The following is a 23,327-nucleotide window of genomic DNA, read 5'->3' on the forward strand; positions in this document are numbered from 1 at the left end:
ACCAAGTTGATGCTCTGGTACGAAGGGGTTTCCAAACATTATGGAAATTGCGTACCATCAGAGCATACTTTTGATGTTTCATTCTTCAGACTTCTGGTGCAATCTCTGGTCCTGAGTCAGTTTGACTATTGTAACGTCCTGCAGGTGTTCAAAAATTTCTTTACAGACTGCGCATTATTCAGAACGCAGTTGGTTTGATTTTCAACTTGAATAAGTTTGGCCATGTTACACCTTTCTTTCAGCAACTGCATTGGTTGCTGGTCGAGGCCCGTGTAAAGTTTAAACTTGGTTGCATTTGCTTTAAGGTGTAAGCAGGCCTCATACCCAACTATCTCCTGGGTTCGTTCAAATTTGCTAGTTCAAAACATTTCAGACATTCACCTGCTCTATTCACTTTTCCATCTGTTAAAGGCTGTAGATTTAAAAGATATCATCAACACCTTCTGTCTTATCAAGCGGCATCTTGGCACAAGGATCTGAATCGTCTAATTATGTCTTCTAACAGTTAAATCAGGTGACTTTTAAAAATATATCTGTTTACTAGATCTTTTGGGTAATTGAAGCATTCCATTTACTGTATTCACTTTTCTCTTTTGTAAACTGCATAGAACATAACGGTTTTGCGGTGTAGAAGTGAGTTGTTATGTTATTGAAAGAGGATCTTCTTGTGAAGTGAGCTATTGTGTTTGGGGGGGGGCTATGAATCAATTATAGTGATTGAATTTGTGTTCTTAAGTTTTATTTCTTGCATTTTTCTAATGTAGATGTAAAAATGTCAATAAGATAGTCTTTCCATAATCTATATTAGCTCTACTAGATACTCATGGACAAGGTCCATCACCTACTGCTATGGCCATCAGGGAACTATGGATTTGCAGTGTGGATAGTGGATCCTGTTCTTTCAGGAAGGGGATTAGAAATGTATTTGTTAACTTACAAGTTTACTGGTCAGACATTGGGTCCAAAATCTGCTCAATTTAAAACATGAATATTAATGAGTTGCCCACGTCATATAAATCAATCATATTGCGTTCCTCTAATCCAGATATATCGATACCACCGTTATATAAAAAAATATTTGAATTCATGATTGCCTTAGCTATCCACCATATTGTTTCCAATTGGAAAGACAATTCTAGGCTTAATTTTTACGAATGGTGGAATCACCTTTGTGTCATCAGAAAGGATGAGGAAATAATAACATTCAAACAAAATAACATAGCCAGATTCACAAGGACCCCTCTTGATGAATATGTAAGGACTTATGTAAATCCTAATTAACTTCACTTTGTATATTAACTATGCTATATTTTACATATTATTAGGTATATTTTGGTATCTGCAGCTTATTGTTTTGTTTGATTCTTATACTTTTGTATTTGTAAAATTTCAATTAAAAAAAAAAAAAAGAAATGTATTTGTTTCAATTTAGTTCACATTGTTTCAGTTGTAGCTCAAGATGAGTTGCATCCCGGGACTTGAGTCTAATCTAATCCTTCGTTTTATATACCTTATCATCCATGCAAAAAAGGGCTCAATGGGGTTTACATTAAGGGCTCCTTTTACGAAGACGCTTTAGCGGTTTAACGCGCGTAAGAGCGCGCGCTAAACCGCCGACCACGCTAGCCACTACCTCCTCCTCTTGAGCAGGCGGTAGTTTTTTGGCTAGCGCAGGGGATAGCGCGTGATTAAAAGTCTCGCGCGCTGAAGCCGCTAACGTGGCTTTGTAAAAGGAGCCCTAAGACTTTGCACAGGATATTAATTTAAAAATTTGTATAAATTATATATATATATATATTTAAAAAAAAACCTAATCTGAAATAGCAGAAAACAAGCAAGTCTTTAATCTTTTTTGAAAGATTTGATAGTGCATGACCGCAGGCTGATGGGTAATTCATTCCATAAAGTGGTAAATACTGAAGAAAAGAGCAAGAATGGAAGACAACTCCTTTAAATGATGGAAAAGACAGCTTATAAGCAGTAGAAGATCTACCACATATTCTGCATTTTATTACACTGCTCCTCTTCTGTGAAGTTCGCTCCTTCTTCCCCTCCAATCAGAACAATCTTATATGAAATCAAAGGCCCATGTTTTTAGCCTGGTGTTTCCGGGTATATCAGTCAGGGCAGGAGTAACTCTTTGTTGGGCCCTAGGCAAACAGGTTTGTTGGGGCCCCTCATTGTAATTTAAACATATTTGAAAGCTCCCACAAATGAAGCCTTGCATGATTCTGACTACAGAGGAAAACTGGCAGATCAGGAAACAGCAGATAAGAGGCCCTGCTCGCTGGTTCCCCCTGCTGACTAGAAGGCAGTACACAGGGAGTGAGGAGGAATAGACAAACCTCTGTGGTGAACAATGGCTCTGCACCCTCCCGATTCTCTTCTCTGTGGCAGCAGCTACTGTACCAGGGCAAAATTCTGCCCTGTGATTTGAGAGGGCCCCTCCTAAATATTTGGGCCCTAGGCCCATGCCTAGTTTGCCTATGCTTTAATCCTGCCCTGACATCAGTACGCTAGTTGCTTCCACTATTAGCACCTCCCTCTTGATTTATCCTTTTCCCTGGTGTTAGGCTTTCCTATTATTCGGTTCATAGACAACGGCGCAAAAGACAAAGGTGCGCCCAGACAATTGAGCGCAGCGCAGAGGTGCGCGCCGCTCAAAATTACTGTTTTTAGGGGCTCCGACGGGGGGTTTTGTTGGGGAACCCCCCACTTTACTTAATAGACATTGCGCCGGCATTATGGGGGGTTTGGTGGGTTGTAACCCTCCACATTTTACTGTAAACTTAACTTTTTCCCTAAAAACAGGGAAAAAGTGAAGTTTTCAGTAAAATGTGGGGGGTTACAACCCCCCACACCCCCCACAATGCCCCCACAACGCGGTGCGATGTCTATTAAGTAAAGTGGGGGGGGTTTCCCCCCACGCCCCCCCCGTCGGAGCCCTAAAAACATTAATTTTGAGCAGCGCGCGCCTCCGCGCTCCGCTCAATTGTCTGGGCGCGCCTTTGTCCCGGCGCGCTTTTGACCTGACACCCTATTATTCCATAGAGTTCCATTCCTTCTGGTTCAGGCTCAGGCGCAGCATTTGTCTGTAAACCACGGCGAAAGGCGGTAATATTAAGATCCCACTAAACATAAACATATTTATTTATTTTAAAACTGATATACTGTCTAGAAACTGAACAGTTTACAATAATAAAATATACATAAAACTAACATCACAAAATAAGCTCCTTTTACAAGGCCCGCTAACGGTTTTAGCGCATGCTAAAATGCCGCGCCCTAGCCACTACCGCCTCCTTTTAAGCAGGTGGTAATTTTTCAGCTAGCGCGCGCTACAGCTCGCGCTAATCGCGTGCGTGCGCTAAAAACGCTAGCGCACCTTAGTGAAAGGAGCCCCAAATCTTTACTCTTAAAAAGTACCTTCTGCTCCACAATCAACATAGTAACCGATATTCAAAGTGATTTAGTCGGCTTCAAGCTTTCCTTTTTTTTTACGGTGAGGCTTTCACCATGGTGACGGGTCTTAAGCGCGCGAGACAGACGCAATTTAGCGCAAGACTTCAGCGTGCCGCAGAAAAACCTTCTTTTAAAGGGCTCCGACGGGGGGTTTGGGGGGAACCCCCCCCACTCTACTTAATAGGGATCGTGCTGCCGTGTTGGGGTGTATGTGTGTGTGTGTGGGGGGGGTGTAACCCCCCACATTATACTGAAAACTTAACTTTTTCCCTAATAAATAGAGAAAAAGTTAAGTTTCCAGTATAATGTGGGGTTTCAACTCCCCAAAACATGGAACAAGACCCACTGACAAACAGAAAACAAGATGTTGAAATAAAATAGTCTTCAGCTGTTTCCAAAAGGCATACTATGATAATCCATCATTAAACCTGGATAGGACAGAGTTCCAAAGGGCTGAGCCTGCATAGGAACATAAGAATTGTCATACTGGGACAGACCGAAGGTCCATCAAGCCCAGTATCCTGTTTCCAATAGTGGACAACCCAGGTCACAAGTACCTGACAGAAACCCAAAAGTAGCAAAATTTCAGAGTTGATATTGTGATGTCATGATGCCTCATTCCACCAATCCTAAGAGCCAACCTCTTCAGTGATGTCACAATGCCTTGACTGTCCGATACTTGGCTCACATAAGAACTGCCATACTGGGACAGACCGAAGGTCCATCAAGCCCAGTATCCTGTTTCCAATAGTGGACAACCCAGGTCACAAGTACCTGACAGAAACCCCAAAAGTAGCAAAATTTCAGAGTTGATATTGTGATGTCATGATGCCTCATTCCACCAATCCTAAGAGCCAACCTCTTCAGTGATGTCACAATGCCTTGACTGTCCGATACTTGGCTCACATAAGAACTGCCATACTGGGACAGACCGAAGGTCCATCAAGCCCAGTATCCTGTTTCCAACAGTGACCAACTCAGGTCCCAAGTACCTAGTTAGATCCCAAGTAGTAAAACAGATTTTATGTTGCTTATCCTAGGAACAAGCAGTGGATTTCCCCAAGCCTATCTCAATAACGGCCTATGGACTTCTCTCTTTTAGGAAATTAGCCAAACCTTTTTTCAAACCCTGCCAAGCTAACTGATTTCACCACATTCTCCAGCCATGAATTCCAGGTGTGAAGCTATTTTTCTGGTTAACACTAACTTAATTTCTTGCGGACCTGGTAAGCTGAACTGCTCATTTTGTGACGATCTTAAAGACCTCCCAGGTGAGTATTTGGAGAGTTTTTTTTTTCCCCATAAATACTCTGGAGAGGAGCAGTACCATGCTTTGTAAACTAGGCCCAGCAATTCAGACTCAAGCCTTTTGGTTACAGGTAACCAATGTAATTCAGATAGGACTCGTCGAGGGCCCCTAGGCACACAAGTACACTGGGCCCCTTCCCCGCCCCACCCCACCATGCGCCCAGGCAGAAACAGCCCGAAAACTATGGGTTGGACATTAATATCTGTCGCTTTTGATAATTTTAACATATCACCCCCTTCCCACCCCCACAGTATTTTACCCCGTCCCACCTGCACAATATTTTTTCCCCAGATAGTAAGTCATATGTGTACCAAGTTTGGTTGAAATCTCTCCATGCGTTTCAGAGTTATGCTGAGTATTCATGTGTGAGCCCGAAAACACTATGGGGTAGATACTAAAATCTGTCATTTTCAATCATTTTTACATATCCCCCCCTTCCCACCCCCACAGTGTTTGTCCTCAGATAGTAAGTAATGTGTATGTCAAGTTTGGTTGAAATCTGTCCATGCATTGAAGAGTTATGCTGGAACATACATACATACACACACACACACACATATATTCAAATTATAATGTGAAATATTTGACAAAATGAATACAATACAACTAACGCAAAACTTGATTATAAACAACAATTTTAGTTTCACCTCCAGGAGCAAGAACATATAAATTCTTGGGTGAACCCACCCTTGAGCAAGCAACATAGAGTTGTGGGCCGCGAGACCCCCAGAACATATCACCCCAGGTAGTGAGGGATCTGCATACCAAGTTTCGTTCAAATCGGTCAAGCCGTTTGTGAATTACTGTGAGAATGGCAGCTTTTTACGTTTTTTCCATTGACATGAATGGGTGAAATCTGATTTTCAGTTTGTAGCTCCGCCCACGTGTGCAGGTGGGCCGCGAGACCCCCAGAACATATCACCCCAGGTAGTGAGGGATCTGCATACCAAGTTTCGTTCAAATCGGTCAAGCCGTTTGTGAATTACTGTGAGAATGGCAGCTTTTTACATTTTTTCCATTGACATGAATGGGTGAAATCTGATTTTCTGTTTGTAGCTCCGCCCACATGTGCAGGTGGGCCGCGAGACCCCCAGAACATATCATCCCAGGTAGTGAGGGATCTGCATACCAAGTTTCGTTCAAATCGGTCAAGCCGTTTGTGAATTACTGTGAGAATGGCAGCTTTTTACATTTTTTCCATTGACATGAATGGGTGAAATCCGATTTTCTGTTTGTAGCTCCGCCCACGTGTGCAGGAGGGTCGCGAGACCCCAAGAACATATCACCCCAGGTAGTGAGGGATCTGCATACCAAGTTTCGTTCAAATCGGTCAAGCCGTTTGTGAATTACTGTGAGAATGGCAGCTTTTTACATTTTTTCCATTGACATGAATGGGTGAAAACCGATTTTCTGTTTGTAGCTCCGCCCATGTGTGCAGGTGGGCCGCGAGACCCCCAGAACATATCACCCCAGGTAGTTGGAATTACTGTGAGAATGGCAGTTTTTTACATTTTTTCCATTGACATGAATGGGTGAAATCTGATTTTCTGTTTGTAGCTCCGCCCATGTGTGCAGGTGGGCCGCGAGACCCCCAGAACATATCACCCCAGGTAGTGAGGGATCAGCATACCAAGTTTAGTTCAAATCGGTCCCACAGCTTTTTACATTTTTCCCATTGACTTGAATGGGTGAAATCTGAAGTTATGTTTGTAGCTCCGCCCACGTGTGCAGTTGGGCCGCGAGACCCCCAGAACATATCATCCCGGGTAGTGAGGGATCCGCATACCAAGTTTCGTTCAAATCGGGCAAGCCGTTTTTGCGTTGGCAGCTGTTTTACATTTTTTCCATTGACATGAATGGGTGAAATCTGATTTTATGTTTGTAGCTCCGCCCACATGTGCAGGTGGGCCGTGAGACCCCCCAGAACATATCACCCCAGGTAGTGAGGGATCCGCATACCAAGTTTCGTTCAAATCGGGCAAGCCGTTTTTGCGGAGGCAGTTTTTACATTTTTTCCATTGGCATGAATGGGTGAAATCTGATTTTCTGTTTGTAGCTCCGCCCAGGTGTGCAGGTTGGCCGCGATACCCCCAGAACATATCACCCCAGGTAGTGAGGGATCTGCATACCAAGTTTCGTTCAAATCGGGCAAGCTGTTTTTGCGTTGGCAGCTCTTTACATTTTTTCCATTGACATGAATGGGTGAAATCCGATTATCTGTTTGTAGCTCCGCCCACGTGTGCAGGTGGGCCGCGAGACCCCCAGAATATATCATCCCGGGTAGTGAGGGATCTGCATACCAAGTTTCGTTCAAATCGGTCAAGCCGTTTGTGCGTGATCGCGGCACATACATACATACATCCGATTTTATATATATAGATTAGTGTTTAAGCGAGTTACATTAACAGGTGCTAGAATAGATGTGTCTGTCTGTCTTTCTTTCTGTCTCTCTCTCTCTTTGGCCGCTCTCTGTGTGTGTCTGTCTTTCTGTCTCTCTCTCCTTGGCTGCTGTCTGTCTGCCTGTCTCTCCTTGGCCGCTGTCTGTGTGTCTGTCTGCCTTTCTGTCTCTCTCTCATTGGCCGCTGTCTGTCTGTCTTTTTGTCTCTCCTGCTCTGTGTGTGTGTGTCTGTCTTTCTGTCTCTCTCTCTCCTTGGCTGCTGTCTGTCTTTCTGTCTCTCTCTCTCGGCCGCTGTCTGTCTTTCTGTCTCTTTCTCTCCTTGGCCGCTGTCTGTGTGTCTTTCTGTCTCTTTCTCTCTCTCTTGTTGGCCGCTGTCTCTCTGTCTTTTAATCTCTCTCTCTCTCATTGGCCGCTGTCTCTCTGTCTTTTAGTCTCTCTCTCTCTCTCTCTCTCTCTCTCCTTGGCCGCTGTCTGTTTGTCTTTCTATCTCTCTCTCTCACCTCTGTGTGTCTGTCTGTCTTTCTGTCTCTTTCTCTCCTTGGCCACTGTTTGTGTGTCTTTCTGTTTTTGTCTCTTTCTCTCTCTCTTGGTCGCTGTCTGTTTATCTGTCTTTCTGTCTGTCTGTCTCTCTCTCTCTCTCGTTGGCTGCTGTCTGTCTTTCTGTCTCTCTGTGTCGATCTCTGTGTGTCTTTCTGTCTCTTTTTCTTTCTCTCTCGTTGGCCGCTGTCTCTCTGTCTTTTAGTCTCTCTCTCTCTCCTTGGCCGCTGTCTCTCTGTCTTTTAGTCTCTCTCTCTCTCTCCTTGGCTGCTGTCTGTCTGTCTTTCTCTCTCTCTCTCTCACCTCTGTGTGTCTGTCTGTCTTTCTGTCTCTTTCTCTCCTTGGCCGCTGTTTGTGTGTCTTTCTGTTTTTGTCTCTTTCTCTCTCTCTTGTTGGTCGCTGTCTGTCTGTCTGTCTTTCTGTCTGTCTCTCTCTCTCTCTCTCTCCTTGGCCGCTGTCTGTCTTTCTGTCTCTCTGTGTCGCTCTCTGTGTGTCTTTCTGTCTCTTTTTCTTTCTCTCTCGTTGGCCGCTGTCTGTCTGTCTTTCTGTCTGTCTCTCTCTCTCTCTCCTTGGCCGCTGTCTGTCTTTCTGTCTCTCTGTGTCGCTCTCTGTGTGTCTTTCTGTCTCTTTTTCTTTCTCTCTCGTTGGCCGCTGTCTATCTGTCTTTCTCTCTCTCTCTCCCTGGCCGCTGTCTGTGTGTCTATCTTTCTGTCTCTTTCCCTCCCTCCCGTTCCCCGCCTGCGCCCTGCTCCCCTTCCTTTGCCCTCCCCTCCCCCCCGGCCCACCCCACCCCCCTCTCTGCGGCAGCGCCACCAGCCTCCAGGGCCATGGCAGCGAATAAACAGATCCTCATCCTTGACCCACCCAACAAACTCAAATTCAGAGGTAAGGGGTGTTGGTTCGCCGCCGGGCGGGCAGAAAGCGCAGCTCCTGTGAGCTGCAATGGGGAGAATGGAGGCAGAGGAGAAGACCGTGCGACCAGGGAGCGGCAGTGGTTGTGGCCTTCCCTCCCCTAGCTCCGTAGCTCAGTCGCCGCCGCCTTCTTCTCTCCCCGGTTTTAGCTCCGAACATGCGCACGTGCCGCATCCTTTAACATTCCCCTGCCGGTCACAGAGTTACGGATCACGGAGGCAGGGATCACGCAGGTAGGAGTGCGCATGCGCGCGTAGGGTTTTATTATTAGTGATATAAGGTACAGTAAAACCTTGGTTTGCAAGTGTTTTGCAAGACAAGCAAAACATTTTATTAAATTTTAACTTGATAAGCAAGCGAGGTCGTGCAATACATGTACATATAGGGCTCCTTTTACTAAGGTGCGCTAGAGTTTTTAGCGCGCTGGAGATTAGCGCGCGCAAACCACACGCTAAATGAAAAATAATAACGCAAGCTCTATGGAGGCATTAGCGTCAAGCGCGCATGGCATTGTAGGGTGCGCAAAAACCGCTAGCTTTGATATACGAGTGCTTTGGATTACAAGCATGCTTCCGGAACTAATTATGCTCGCACACCAAGGTTTGACTGTACTGTATATCTAAAAAAAAAAAAAACAAACAAACCTGACTACGACGCAAAAAAGAAAATGCATTATTACACAAGCACTTCATTAGAAGTATGAAAGATGTGGGTTTGTGCTGCAAATATTTGCCTACAGGGCTTTACATAATTAGTCTGAGGTTTTTGTAGGCCCTTCTTTGTCACTGAACTTATGAGAATTCAGGAAGGATCTCCCTATTGGGCGTGAGAGCTCAGGTTACAGAGCTGTATCCAAGCAGCAGAAAACGAATGCCACACTTTAACTCACAGGAGAGCTACGGGCTAGGTAAGTATTTACCAAAACTAGATCATCAAAGGTAACTTTACCCTTCCCGACTCTCTTTTTTAATGCAACCATGCCATAGGCATTGTACGGATTTACTGTGGGTTAATGTTAACTGCAATGAGCAGATTGCAACATAGGTGCAGACGTCCCTATATTTTTTTTATTTAAGTCTGTGACTGTCTATCTGGGCTGGCCTTAGCAACTGCAGGGCCCCGTGTGGTGTACCAAGGGTGGGGCAGTGGGGACGATCCGCTCTGGGTGCAGCCAGTAAGGGGGTGTAGGGAGAAGCCGCGGGGGCTGCAATGTGGTGTGCGCAATCGTCAACTTCACCCCCTCTGACATCAACTTCCTGTTCCATGGCAGGGGACTGGCAGAGCTGACAACTGCATCCACCAGTGGCCCTGCAACTGCTCTTTGCACCCCCCCCAAACCGGCTTGGAAGGGGGGAGGTGCTCCGCCCTGGGCGGCAACCTTTGCGGGTACACCACTGCTGTGCGGGCCAGGTTGGTGGCCCCCCTCTGGGACTTAAAATGTCAAATTAGGTATCAAGGATTTATTTATTTTTTTCATTTTAACAGAATTCGCATAAGCTTAGAGGCCATTATACTGAAGCCAAGAGCAGGCTAATGTAATTAGCCAGTACTAAATCCCGCGCACCCTATTTTATTCATAAGGGCCACGTGGCACTTAGTGCGGGCTAGTGTCGATTAGCAGACACTAAGGCATTGGTCCTCCAATCCACTCCTCAGGGTCCACAGGCCAGCCTGGTTTTCAGGAATGAAGATATATGAGATCCATTTGCATGCAATGGAAGCAGTGAAGCCTTTAGCACAAAGGGAATTCCCTGAACAGAAAAAGGAATAAGTTGGTACTAAATCTCTGAGAAATGTTAAACCAATGGGCGAGGGGGAGTGGGAGAGAGATATAAGGGCTGGTGCGGTGTGAGGAGTATAGAGCCTCAGTGCTGAGGCGGAGCATGATAGAGAAATTCCCCGTCACCGTGGGAACACATTTTCCCGTCCCGGCAAATTCTTTTCCTCTCCCTGCCCCATTCCTTCAAGCTCTGTCCTCATCTGCGCAAGCCTCAAACACTTTAAAATCCTAAGTAGCAACGTTCTAGAGCTCAGACTGTGATGTCATAATGCCTCATTCCACCAATGCCTAAGCTCCGTCCTCATCTGCACAAGCCTCAAACACTTTAAAATCATAAGTAGCAAAGTTCTAGAGCTCAGACTGTGATGTCAAAATGCCTCATTCCACCGATGCCTAAGCTCCGTCCTCATCTGCGCAAGCCTCAAACACTTTAAAATCATAAGTAGCCACATTCTAGAGCTCAGATTGTGATGTCATAATGCCTCATTCCATCAATGCCTAAGCTCTGTCCTCATCTGCGCAAGCCTCAAACACTTTAAAATCCTAAGTAGCAAAGTTCTAGAGCTCAGATGTGATGTCATAATGCCTCATTCCACCAATGCCTAAGCTCCGTCCTCATCTGCGCAAGACTCAAATACTTTAAAATCATAAGTGTTTGAGGCTTGTGTGACTAAAGCAGAGCATACGGGAATGGGACAGGGACAAAACTCGAGTGGACGGGACGGGGACAAATTTGCCCCCGTGTCATTCTCTAGAGCACAGTTACCCATGGGGAGGGGGAGAGAGGGAGAAGGAGACGAAGAGGAGGTGGGCATGGAGATGGAAAGGGAAAAGAAGTTGTAACTTTTGGTCAGCTGCCAGTTGACTCAGTTAAACAAGGGAATGAGGGGGCCTCGTACAGCCGCCCCTGCCCCGTGGTCTGTAAACATGAGTGTGCGTGTCCAGGCAAATACCCCCAGATGGTTTATTTAGTGTCACTCTTAAAGATCTTTGTTTTCATATTGTCGAGGCAGCGTAAGGGAGACGTGTCCCTCCCTCCGGAAAACTGCAAGTGAAACTAGGAACAGAGTGAGATGGCATATGCAAACACAGGAGGGGAAAAGGGGGCTTCAATTAATTACTGAACCAGAAAGAGAGGGAGATGATACCAGCAGTCAAAAGGATAGAATATATGCGTCGTCTCCTCCTACTGACGGTTCTATTGGCGACTGTGCTGGGGTCCCACGATTGCCCTGAAGTCCTCTTAGAGTTGTGTAAGAAATGAATATGACTGCAGACACTTCCAAGACCGTTGAGCAATTTTGATATCTCCTCGACAAACTGGTGACGCTGTTCTGTTTCCTGCTTCTTCGGAGGACACTTGAGCTCCACTTTCTGACTTTTTATTTTTTTAGCCGAATTTCTAGTTGCGTGACTTTTATTTAGTGTATATTAGAGAATGACACGGTGACAAAATTCATCACCGTTCCCGTCCCCGCGGATAACCGCGGGAAACCATCTTCATGTCATTCTTTAAGGAGAGAGGGAAGAATCAGAGTATGAATGGCCACAACCACCGACCCGCAAGCTTTGCTTTGAAGAATGCTGGTGTAGAAGGACTGAGGTTGAAACAGACACTACAGAATGACAGTCTCTGGTATCCAGAGCAGATATTGTGATGTCATAATGCCTCATTCCACCAGTGCCTAAGAGCCAATCACATCAGTGATGTCACAATGGCTTCATTATCCTTGGCTCACATAAGAGTCAGAGTATGAATGGCCACAACCACTGACCCACAAGCTTTGCTTTGAAGAATGCTGGTGTAGAAGGACTGAGGTTGAAATAGACACTAGAAAATGACATGGGATTATTTCCCGCGGTTATCCGCGGGGACGGGGACGGTGATGAATTTTGTCACCGTGTCATTCTCTAGTGTATATCTTTGCGCAGCTTACTTTCGCTAATTAAATCCAGACATCCTGATGTGTCTTCTCTCTCCCTTCCTTCCCAGTCAGCTGTTTCCTGTTATTTTACAAAGGGGACTTCTGGTGTGCCCGCTTTGAATTTTGATAAGGCAGTATATCAAATTTTTAAATACACCTGAAACCTGATTTTAGAAAAAGTTGTCTCTGCTCTCACTTCTGGTACTTTTTTTTTTTTTTGGGGAGGGAACTGAGATAACAACTTACCTGTAACTGTAGTTCTCCACGGACAGCAGGACACACTGTTTGTGGGACCTGGATGCTGCTGTCCTGTTTGTGTTTAACTCTTTGACTAGAAGTGTAAAATTGCTACATTTAATACAGGGCTATTTTGGCCTTATACCAACCAGTGTACATATATGCATACATAATTAAAAGCACATACAAAACCAAGGCCCCCCTTTTATCAAGCTGCGTTAGGGTTTTGTTTTGTTTTTTTAATCGCCAGCCGCTTGTAGTTTCTGTCGCTGACAGACCTTGATTGAGATTTGAGCGCTGACGGATCCGTCTCAGCGTAGGGAGGGAAAAGTGTTAGGATCCGTCAGCGCTAAAAATCTCTTCGAGGTCTGTCAGAGCCAGAGACTAGTGCTGGAGTTGCTGCAGTTGCGGGGACATAGGTTTTGGACGTGCGTTATGGAAAAGAAGTCTCCAAACTCCAGCACTAGTCTCTGGCTCTGACAGACCTCGAAGAGATTTTTCGCGCCGACGGATCCTAACACTTTTCCCTCCCTACGCTGAGACGGATCCGTCAGCGCTCAAATCTCATCAAGGTCTGTCAGCGACAGAAACTACAAGCGCCACGGACACGGACCGACACGGACCTCAGATTTTTAAGGCCGAACGGGTTTAGATCCGCGAGGTCCGTGAGGTCCGCGTTTTACCCCTTCCCGTTTTTGTCAGCAGCTCGGAATCGCCGAGCGTAAGTTGCTCTCCTATGAGGCGGAGGCTTTTGTCGCCACTCTGTTTCAATTGTGCATTGTCTCTAAAGAGTGGCCTTCTAGATCAGTGGTTCCCAACCCTGTCTTGGAGTACCACCAGGACAATTAGGTTTTCAGATATCCCTAATGAATATGCATGGAGCAGATTTGCAAGCCTGTCACTTCCATTATATGCTAATCTCTCTCATGCATATTCATTAGGGCTAGCCTGAAAACCCGATTGACCTGGTGGTCTTCCAGGACAGGATTGGGAACAACTTTTCTAGATGACACAGGTGTTAATTCAGAATATTAGATTTTTTTTTCAAATTGAGAACAGCGTTGTCCTCTGGGTATTTCAATTGAAGAGGCACTTATGCGCCCCATCACCAACAATTTGAGCTTGATTTTGTCCTCAAAGGTCATCTTTAGGACAAAGTTAAAGACATTTCTCTTTCTTGATGTTTTTGAAACCTAACTGTCCTTTTAAGGACGACCTAGAACAGACATAGGCAACTCCGGTCCTCGAGGGCTGGAATCCAATCAGGTTTTCAGGATTTCCCCAATGAATATGCATTGAAAGCAGTCCATGCAAATAGATCTCATGTATATTCATTGGGGAAATCCTAAAAACCTCAAGGACCGGAGTTGCCCATGTCTGACCTAGAAGGATTTTACCATCAGCACCCCTCCCTATTCTTTTTTTTCCTTACATGTTCTCGTTCTCCTGGCTTATTGTGGTTCCAGCCTTTCTTCCCCTTTTGTTCCCGTTTGTTAATGTTTTTATACGTCTCTGAAAGTCGTTACTATTCCTGGTGATATTTGGCTTTTTAAACTGTATTTTAGCTAACAAATGTTTTTAACGATTTTGTACACCGCCTAGAAGGTTTGATTAGGCGGTATAAGAAATTTTAAATAAACTTGAAACTTGATCTGTTGTAGTTTTCTATAAAAAGGTGTAATATTTTCATGGTTTTCAAGCTCAAAGAGCAAACACAGAGTAGAATTCTGTATAGGGGGGAGAAGGGAAAGGGATTGGGACTTGCATATTGGGGGGGGGGAGAAGGGAAAGGGATTGGGACTTGCAATATAGGGGGAGAAGGGAAAGGGATTGGGACTTGCATATCGGGGGGGCGGGAGAAGGGAAAGGGATTGGGACTTGCATATTAGTGGGGGAAGAAGGGAAAGGGATTGGGACTTGCATATCAGAGGGAGAGAAGGGAAAGGGATTGGGACTTGCATATCGGGGGGGAGAAGGGAAAGGGATTGGGACTTGCATATCGGGGCGGGAGAAGGGAAAGGGATTGGGACTTGCATATCAGGGGGAGAGAAGGGAAAGGGATTGGGACTTGCATATCGGGGGGGGAGAAGGGAAAGGGATTGGGACTTGCATATCAGGGGGAGAAGGGAAAGGGATTGGGACTTGCAATATAGGGGGGAGAAGGGAAAGGGATTGGGACTTGCATATCAGGGGAAGAGAAGGGAAAGGGATTGTGACTTGCATATCAGGGGAGGAGAAGGGAAAGGGATTGGGACTTGCATATCGGGGGGGAGAAGGGAAAGGGATTGTGACTTGCATATCAGGGGAGGAGAAGGGAAAGGGACTGGGACTTGCAATATAGGGGGAGAAGGGAAAGGGATTGGGACTTGCATATCGGGGGGGCGGGAGAAGGGAAAGGGATTGGGACTTGCATATTAGTGGGGGAAGAAGGGAAAGGGATTGGGACTTGCCGACGATGCCAAACTATGCAACATAGTTGGCAAAAGCAGTGTGCCTGACTTTATGACGCAGGACCTAAGACAGCTCGAGCAGTGGTCATCAACTTGGCAGCTAGGCTTCAATGCTAAAAAATGTAAAATAATGCATCTAGGCAAAAAAAATCCACACAGAACTTACACACTAAATGGTGAAACCTTGTCCAGGACCACGATGGAACGTGATTTGGGAGTGATCATTAGCGACGATATGAAGGCTGCCAATCAGGTAGAGAAGGCTTCATCCAAGGCAAGACAAATGATGGGCTGTATCCGTAGGGGTTTTGTCAGCAGAAAACCTGAAGTAATAATGCCACTGTACAGATCCATGGTGAGACCTCATCTCGAGTATTGTGTTCAATTCTGGAGACCACACTACCGAAAAGATGTGTTGAGAATTGAGTCGGTTCAGCGAATGGCTACCAAGATGGTTTTGGGGCTCAGGGATCTCACGTATGAAGAAAGATTAAAAAAACTGCGGATGTACTCATTGGAGGAGCGAAGACAGAGAGGAGACATGATTGAAACCTTTAAGTATATTACTGGGCGTATAGTGGTGAAAGATGATATCTTCAGTCTTACGGGGCCCTCGGTAACCAGAGGACACTCGCTGAAAATCAGGGGAGGGAAATTTCAGGGTGATGCTAGGAAGTACTTCTTCACCGAAAGGGTGGTCGATCATTGGAACGAGCTGCCTCAGCGGGTGATTGAGGCCAGCAGCGTGTTAGATTTCAAGAGGAAATGGGATATTCATGTGGGATCTCTAGGAGAGTAAGAATCAGGGAGTGGGTCATTGGTATGGGCAGACTAGATGGGCTATAGCCCTTTTCTGCCGTCAATTTCTATGTTTCTATGTTTCTATATTTCTATCAGAGGGAGAGAAGGGAAAGGGATTGGGACTTGCATATCGGGGGGGAGAAGGGAAAGGGATTGGGACTTGCATATCGGGGCGGGAGAAGGGAAAGGGATTGGGACTTGCATATCAGGGGGAGAGAAGGGAAAGGGATTGGGACTTGCATATCGGGGGGGAGAAGGGAAAGGGATTGGGACTTGCATATCGGGGGGGAGAAGGGAAAGGGATTGTGACTTGCATATCAGGGGAGGAGAAGGGAAAGGGACTGGGACTTGCATATCGTGGGGGGCTGGGGGGAGAAGGGAAAGGGATTGGGATTTGCATATCGCCCTTTTGCAGTTTTACAACCGCACATAAAGCAGTTTACATATAGGTAGTTCAAACCATTGGCATAGTAAGAGGGTGTGTGTGGGGGGGGTCTTTGTAAAGAGCACAGGCATCCGTCCTCCTCTCCACCCCCCTCCTTCCTGACCACCCCGCCGCCCACTTGCACCACTTCCCTCAAACCTCTTAAATTTTTCCTGCGCGAGCAGTATTACGAACTCATTACCCACGTCGGCGTCGCCTCTCTCTGACGTCACATCTGGGCCCCGGTCCTGGAATGTGACATCAGAGGGACAGCCGACATGACGCGGGCAGCGAGTTTGTGCTGTTGCTCTCGCCTGGAAAATTCAAAAGGTGCGGGGGAAGGGAAGGGGGTATATGCGACAGGGGGGTTCGGGAAGGAGCAGGGTGGGGAGGAGAGAAGAGGGCGGGGGAGGGGCATCACCACCTTGGGAACCACTTACTGAACTAAACTAAATTAAACCTTAAGTTTATATACCGCATCATCTCCATAAAGATAGAGCTCGACACGGTTTACAGGTAATTCAATAAATGAGGGAAGGACATAATAAGAAATTAGAGGTTAAGAAGAGGATAGCTAGCTTTACATTTTAATTTATAACATTTTTATTGAATATACAATATTATAATACAATAAAATAGTCATTAAATTAAAATTCATAATATTAATTTCCATCAAATATCTCTCATTTCTTCAAAATATATTTCCAAAATACCCATTACATCTCTCAATTCCCTCCCCCTAATTCCTACCCCCTTCCCTTTTCCTATTGACCTCTCCCCTCCTATCCTCCCCCAAAATTTAGTTTATAACTTTTTTATTGAAAGAATCATACTAAACTCCCCCAAACCCAATGAAAGTTCACAAAAATAAAGAATAATAAAAGTAAAGAACTGGAATTTTAGATAAATAATCATAGCTTCAATGTAAATCATTAAGAATTAAACTTCTTGCCTTAGTTCAAAGATTCTGAATATACGGATCCCAAATTTCCATAAACATACGAATTTTCCTAGCCAAATGCCTAACTTCCCAAGTCTCAAGGGTCCCGCGGCAACAAGGGGGCATCCGTGGAAAATCAAGGGCGGGAAACTGCACGGGGACACCAGGAAATTCTTTTTCACTGAAAGGGTGGTTGATCGCTGGAATAGTCTTCCACTTCAGGTTATTGAGGCCAGCAGCGTGCCTGATTTTAAGGCCAAATGGGATAGACATGTGGGATCTATTCACAGAGAAAGGTAGGGGTGGGCAGACTAGATGGGCCGTGGCCCTTATCTGCCGTCTATTTCTATAAACATTTTGGATAAATTGGTTTTTTGCTGTTAAAAGGTCGCTGGCCCCTGGTATAGGGGGTCAACTACTTCTGTGTATGAAAATAGAGTAGACCTTGGGGGTGATAATATCTGATGATCTTAAGGTGGGTAGGATGTTAGGTACTCTGTGAGGTCTTAGGACTTGCTGATAGGGAAGAAATCCCTCATCTCTTGGGCTAATCAGCTCTTCCATATTAAGATGGTTAATACAGAGGGTTTCAACACATAGCATGCATGCTAAAAAAATGACCCCTGCTCTATTTCCTGCATGCAAATGCAGATACAGTACTGATTATCTGATGTTCGCTAATCTGACCATCCAGCATGTCTGAATGGCCCTCCAGTGATGTCATCGCGTTGCCATTAAGAAGCACAGCTTCTCTTTCTGTTTTCTGGCGTAGCGCAGAGGGAAGTTTTACACAGGCGCCAATTTGTTTTGGACCCAAGACCCTGATTTCACTGCCTTTGTTTGTGCATTGTTTGAGGGATTTTATTAACAACCGATTGTTTGAAGGGTTACCATTGTTTTCAGTATTACATGTTTCCCCCCCAAATAAGACAGTGTTATTAATTTGGGGTCTAAAAAACACATTAGGGCTCATTTTGGAGGAATGTCTTATTTTTTTTCATGTACAACAATCATTTCTCCCTTCTTCTCCTCTACCCCAATTCTTCCTCTTTCCTTTCTCTCCTCCCCCTTGTGCAGCATCTTTCTATCCCTCCCTCCCATTCCCCTGTTCAGCAGAACCTCACCGACCCTCCCAATGTGAGACCAGCATATCTCCACTCCACTCTGAATGAGCTGCTTCACGGCCTTCCTCGCCAGGGCCTTCCCTCTGCCACGTCACTGATGATGTCATCAGTGATGTGGCAGAGGGAAGGCACCAGCAGGGAAGGCCACGAAGCAACCCGTTCAGAGTACTGCCACCGCTGCTGTTTTTGGAGGCCTTGGAGTGGAGGTTTGTCGGTCTCAAGGTGGGGGTTCTGCTGTACAGGGGGATGGGAGGGAGGGAGGGATAGAAAAATGCTGCACAAGGGGATGGGTGAGAGGGTCAGTGGGGTTCTGCTGCACAGGGATAGAAAGATGCTGCACATGGGGGTGGGGGGAGAAAGTGCTGCCGCTGGCGAATCAGGCAGCACTGGTGTCAGGGATGGAGTTGGTGAGTGTCAGGGACATTCGGGAGGGGCTTCGGGGGTCAGTCTTAACTAGGGCTTATTTATGGGGTAGGGCTTATATTAGGATCATCTTTAAAAATCATGCTTGGGCTTATTTTCGGGATAGTTCTTATTTTCAGGGAAATATGGTATCTGACATTTCAATTATGCAACAATGGTTTGGATAATCTAGACTGTACTGTATCTGCTAATTTTAGCATATATCCACTATGGTGGACTGGCTTAGCATACTCATTAAGCCAGTGGTTTCTGACTTTTCTCATGTAAAGGGACGCAGTGAAAGCTCTGAGGGCCACCACAAGATTTAAAGGTTGCATATTTATTTATTTATTTCAATTTCTATCCCGTTCTCCCAGAAGCTCAGAACGGGTTACAAGTAGACATTCACAATCGTTTGAAGACAGACTAGTCATGACAACAAATAGGTTACAGTAGACAATAACAGAGCTTATTCTAGAGACCAGACTGGTCATAGCGAAGAGTACTAGGAGAAGATGGGAAGATAGGACTCAATAGGAAACCAAGGTGGCATGGGGGCCCCTTCTGGTGATTTGGACAGGTCGTGACCTGTTTGGGCCGCCGCGGGAGCGGACTGCTGGGCAGGATGGACCTATGGTCTGACCCGGCGGAGGCACTGCTTATGTTCTTATGTTCTTAAGTCTATTGAGGAGGCAGTTTTTAATGGCTTGATTGGCTGAGGAGGACCTATACTATATTATACTATATTTAGACCTATACTAGTTAAATACATCATTGAAAATTCTGTTTCATCACACGCTCTTCAGTGTTGTAGCAAAACTTTAGTGTGGTGAGGAAGAGGGAGCCGGCCCGAATATAATGCCGCATCGATCGCATCGCAGACAGGCAGCTGAAGAATACTGTCTCGAGCCTGATGCACGTGTCGGCTCTGTGGACCGGCAGGAAATTTCTGCAGACCGGCACTGGTCCGCGGACCTGCGGTTGAAGAACACTGGTGTAGATGATGTATATATATGTTATATGCTTTTAAATATCAGCAGCATTGGGAGATCAACTGCTTTTACACCTAAACAGCACCAAGACCAGCCGCCACTATCGAGAGCTCCTCCCCTTATATCCCGTTTAAGAGATCAATCTACCTGCTTTAAATATCAGCAGCAGTAGAAAAACAACTGCTTTTACATACAAGCAGCAGCGAGACCTACCGCAACCACCAAGAGCCCACAGACCCGATCCTGCCAGGATTGTGAACTCCTCCCCCTGCAGTCCATTGGAGAGATCAATCTGCCTGCTTTTAAATATCAGCAGCAGTGGAGATCAACTGCTTTTACACCTAAGCAGCAACGAGACCAGCCACAACCACCGAGAGAACACAGACCCGATCCTACCAAGAGTGTGAACTCTTCCCCCCCTGCAATCCGCTATGAAGATCGACTGTCGGCTCCGGGCGGCTTTCCCGCAGAGGAGAGAATCCTGCATTCATCGTGGGCCTCATCTGGGGCAGCCTCCTTGGAGCGGCTGGGGCACGGGCAGTGTGTCTGGGAGGGAATGCATGGATGGGAGAACATCGCAGGGGAGGAGACATAGACATCCTGGGACTGTCGGCCAAGTCTCTTCCCTGAAGAAGCCCTTTTTCTGGAAACTAAAATCTTGTTAAAATGTTTATTTTATTTTTATTTTTCCTCTAACTCTACTTTTCACTTCTCTATTACCCTCCAGGTACTTTAGTTAGATTGTGAGCCTTCGGGACAGTAAGGGAATTTTTCAAGTACCTTTCCTATTTCTAATCTTAATGTATATTTTCTGTAAACCGCTTAGAACCTAACGGATGTAGCGGTATATAAGAAATAAATTACATTACATTACATTACATTATTTTGTAACCCGCCTTGAGTAAGGGCGGGATATAAATTTGCCACAGTTATCCTTAATAGCGCATGTTTTTTCAATACAAGTTTTTATCCTAATGTGATATTCATTTCTCTGGAATCCATTAGTCATGGGCAGGTAGGTAATAGCTGTTTCTTCTGTTTTGTGTGTACGGGAGCCTGTAGTACTACAGTATAGAGAATCCCTTGTTAAATTCTAAGGTTCTCTGTTGCCTATGCACTATATCACCACTGGATGGCACTGCAGACCAATAAAACGAAGCATCAGCCTGCATTTTGCTATCCTTTGCATATATACAAGAATCTATTCATAGCCAAATATATGACCTTGGGGTTTTTTCTTAACTTTCAGAGTATTTGTTTTTTCCTGGCTTCTCAGACCAAGGCAGCAATGGCACTAATCCAGACAGTCCCTCAGGGTTCGGTGCTGGGGGTGGTGAGCAAAATCAAGGAGAAGGGTCAATAGAGTGGGCAGACTTGATGGGCTTTGGCCCTTTTCTGCCGTCATTTTTCTATGTTTCTATGTTTCTAATATGTATGTGAGTGACATTGCTGAAGGGTTAGAAGGAAAAGTGTGCCTTTTTGCAGATGATACCAAGATTTGTAACAGAGTAGACACCGAAGAGGGAGTGGAAAATATGAAAAAGGATCTGCAAAAGTTAGAGGAATGGTCTAATGCCTGGCAACTAAAATTCAATGCAAAGAAATGCAGAGTTATGCATTTGGGGATTAATAATAGGAAGGAACCGTATATGCTGGGAGGAGAGAAGCTGATATGCACGGACGGGGAGAGGGACCTTGGGGTGATGGTGTCCGAAGATCTAAAGGCGAAAAACAGTGTGACAAGGCAGTGGCTGCTGCCAGAAGGATGCTGGGCTGTATAAAGAGAGGCGTAGTCAGTAGAAGGAAGACGGTGTTGATGCCCTCATTGGTGAGGCTCCACTTGGAGTATTGTGTTCAGTTTTGGAGACCGTATCTGGTGAAAGACGTAAGAAGACTTGAGGCGGTCCAGAGGAGGGCGACGAAAATGATAGGAGGCTTGCGCCAGAAGACATATGAGGAGAGACTGGAAGCCCTGAATATGTATACCCTAGAGGAAAGGAGAGACAGGGGAGATATGATTCAGACGTTCAAATACTTGAAGGATATTAACGTAGAACAAAATCTTTTCCAGAGAAAGGAAAATGGTAAAACTAGAGGACATAATTTGAGGTTGAGGGGTGGTAGATTCAGGGGCAATGTTAGGAAATTCTACTTTACGGAGAGGGTAGTGGATGCCTGGAATGCGCTCTCGAGAGAGGTGGTGGAGAGTAAAACTGTGACTGAGTTCAAAGAAGCGTGGGATGAACACAGAAGATTTAGAATCAGAAAATAATATTAAATATTGAACTAGGCCAGTTACTGGGCAGACTTGCACGGTCTGTGTCTGTGTATGGCCGTTTGGTGGAGGATGGGCAGGGGAGGGCTTCAATGGCTGGGAGGGTGTAGATGGGCTGGAGTAAGTCTTAACAGAGATTTTGACAATTGGAACCCAAGCACAGTACCAGGTAAAGCTTTGGATTCTTGCCCAGAAATAGCTAAGAAGAAAATTTTTTAAAAAATAATAATAAAAATTTTTTTTAAAAATTGAATCAGGTTGGGCAGACTGGATGGACCATTCGGGTCTTTATCTGCCGTCATCTACTATGTATGTATCTTGCCTATGGCATCTATGCCTCAATCCAGGCTTGGCCATAGCCCAAACAATATTTTGCCCAACACATCAGGAACTAGAGAGCTTGGGGTTGGGTGAGGGTTATCCTTTTTCGGACACATGGCCCTGCCCTGTTCCGCCTCTGGCCCAGCCAAGTTCTACCTTTGGCTCCACCCCACTCTGCTTCACTCCCTCCCAGTTCACCCCGCCCCCACAAACCTCTTCTCTTCTTCCCCGACAAGCTCCGGCCAGATCTGGAGGGCCTAGAGCAGGAGTGTCTCAAAGTCCCTCCTTGAGGGCCACAATCCAGTTGGGTTTTCAGGATTTCCCCAATGAATATGCATGAGATCTATGTGCATGCACTGCTTTAAGTGCATATTCATTGAGGAAATCCTGAAAACCCGACTGGATTGCGGCCCTCAAGGAGGGACTTTGAGATCCCTGGCCTAGAGCATGTTCATATACCCTCCAGATATGGCTGGAGCTCATCGGGGCTTTCTAAAACCCAGACAAACTGCCAGGTTTTGAAAAGTCCATATAGAGGACATGTTCAGGTTTTCCCAGATGTCTGGTAACCCTAGGTTGGGTTGAGATATTGGTTTGTATGGCCCTCCAATCAAAAAGGTGTTTCACTGCCTCTGGCCCACACAATGCTCTGGACCTTGGCATCTGATAGTGGTGACTTTTTTTCCCCAGTACTCCTGATTAGGTGTGAAGTAATTGCATAACCATGGGCGGGCCCTGGCCCACCAACTTTCGACCCAGACCCATCCAAAATTATGGTACTCTTGCTGTGGCTGGCAGGGAGCCCTAAACCCTACCAGCTAAAGATTTACCCCTCCTCGGACAGCCAGCGCTCTTCCTGGAGAAGAGGAGATTTAGAGGGGATATGATAGAGACTTACAAGATCATGAAGGGCATAGAGAGAGTAGAGAGGGACAGATTCTTCAAACTTTCGCAAAATAAAAGAACAAGAGGGCATTCGGAAAAGTTGAGAGGGGACAGATTCAAAACGAATGCTAGGAAGTTCTTCTTGTGTGGTGT

At 45.7% G+C, this 23,327-nt stretch overlaps 1 protein-coding gene across 1 annotated transcript in view; it reads left to right on the top strand.

The window, feature by feature from the left end:
- The first annotated feature begins 9,480 nt into the window (after window positions 1-9,480).
- TRIM56 (tripartite motif containing 56) overlaps window positions 9,481-23,327 on the top strand; it is a 29,455-nt gene continuing 15,608 nt past the window's right edge. The window contains exon 1 of the mRNA XM_033924988.1: window positions 9,481-9,525. The gene's annotated coding sequence lies outside the window, so the exon portion shown is untranslated. The remainder of the gene's footprint in view (window positions 9,526-23,327) is intronic.

The sequence above is a fragment of the Geotrypetes seraphini genome, chromosome 16, assembly GCF_902459505.1.
Source record: "Geotrypetes seraphini chromosome 16, aGeoSer1.1, whole genome shotgun sequence".
Lineage (NCBI taxonomy): Eukaryota > Metazoa > Chordata > Amphibia > Gymnophiona > Dermophiidae > Geotrypetes > Geotrypetes seraphini.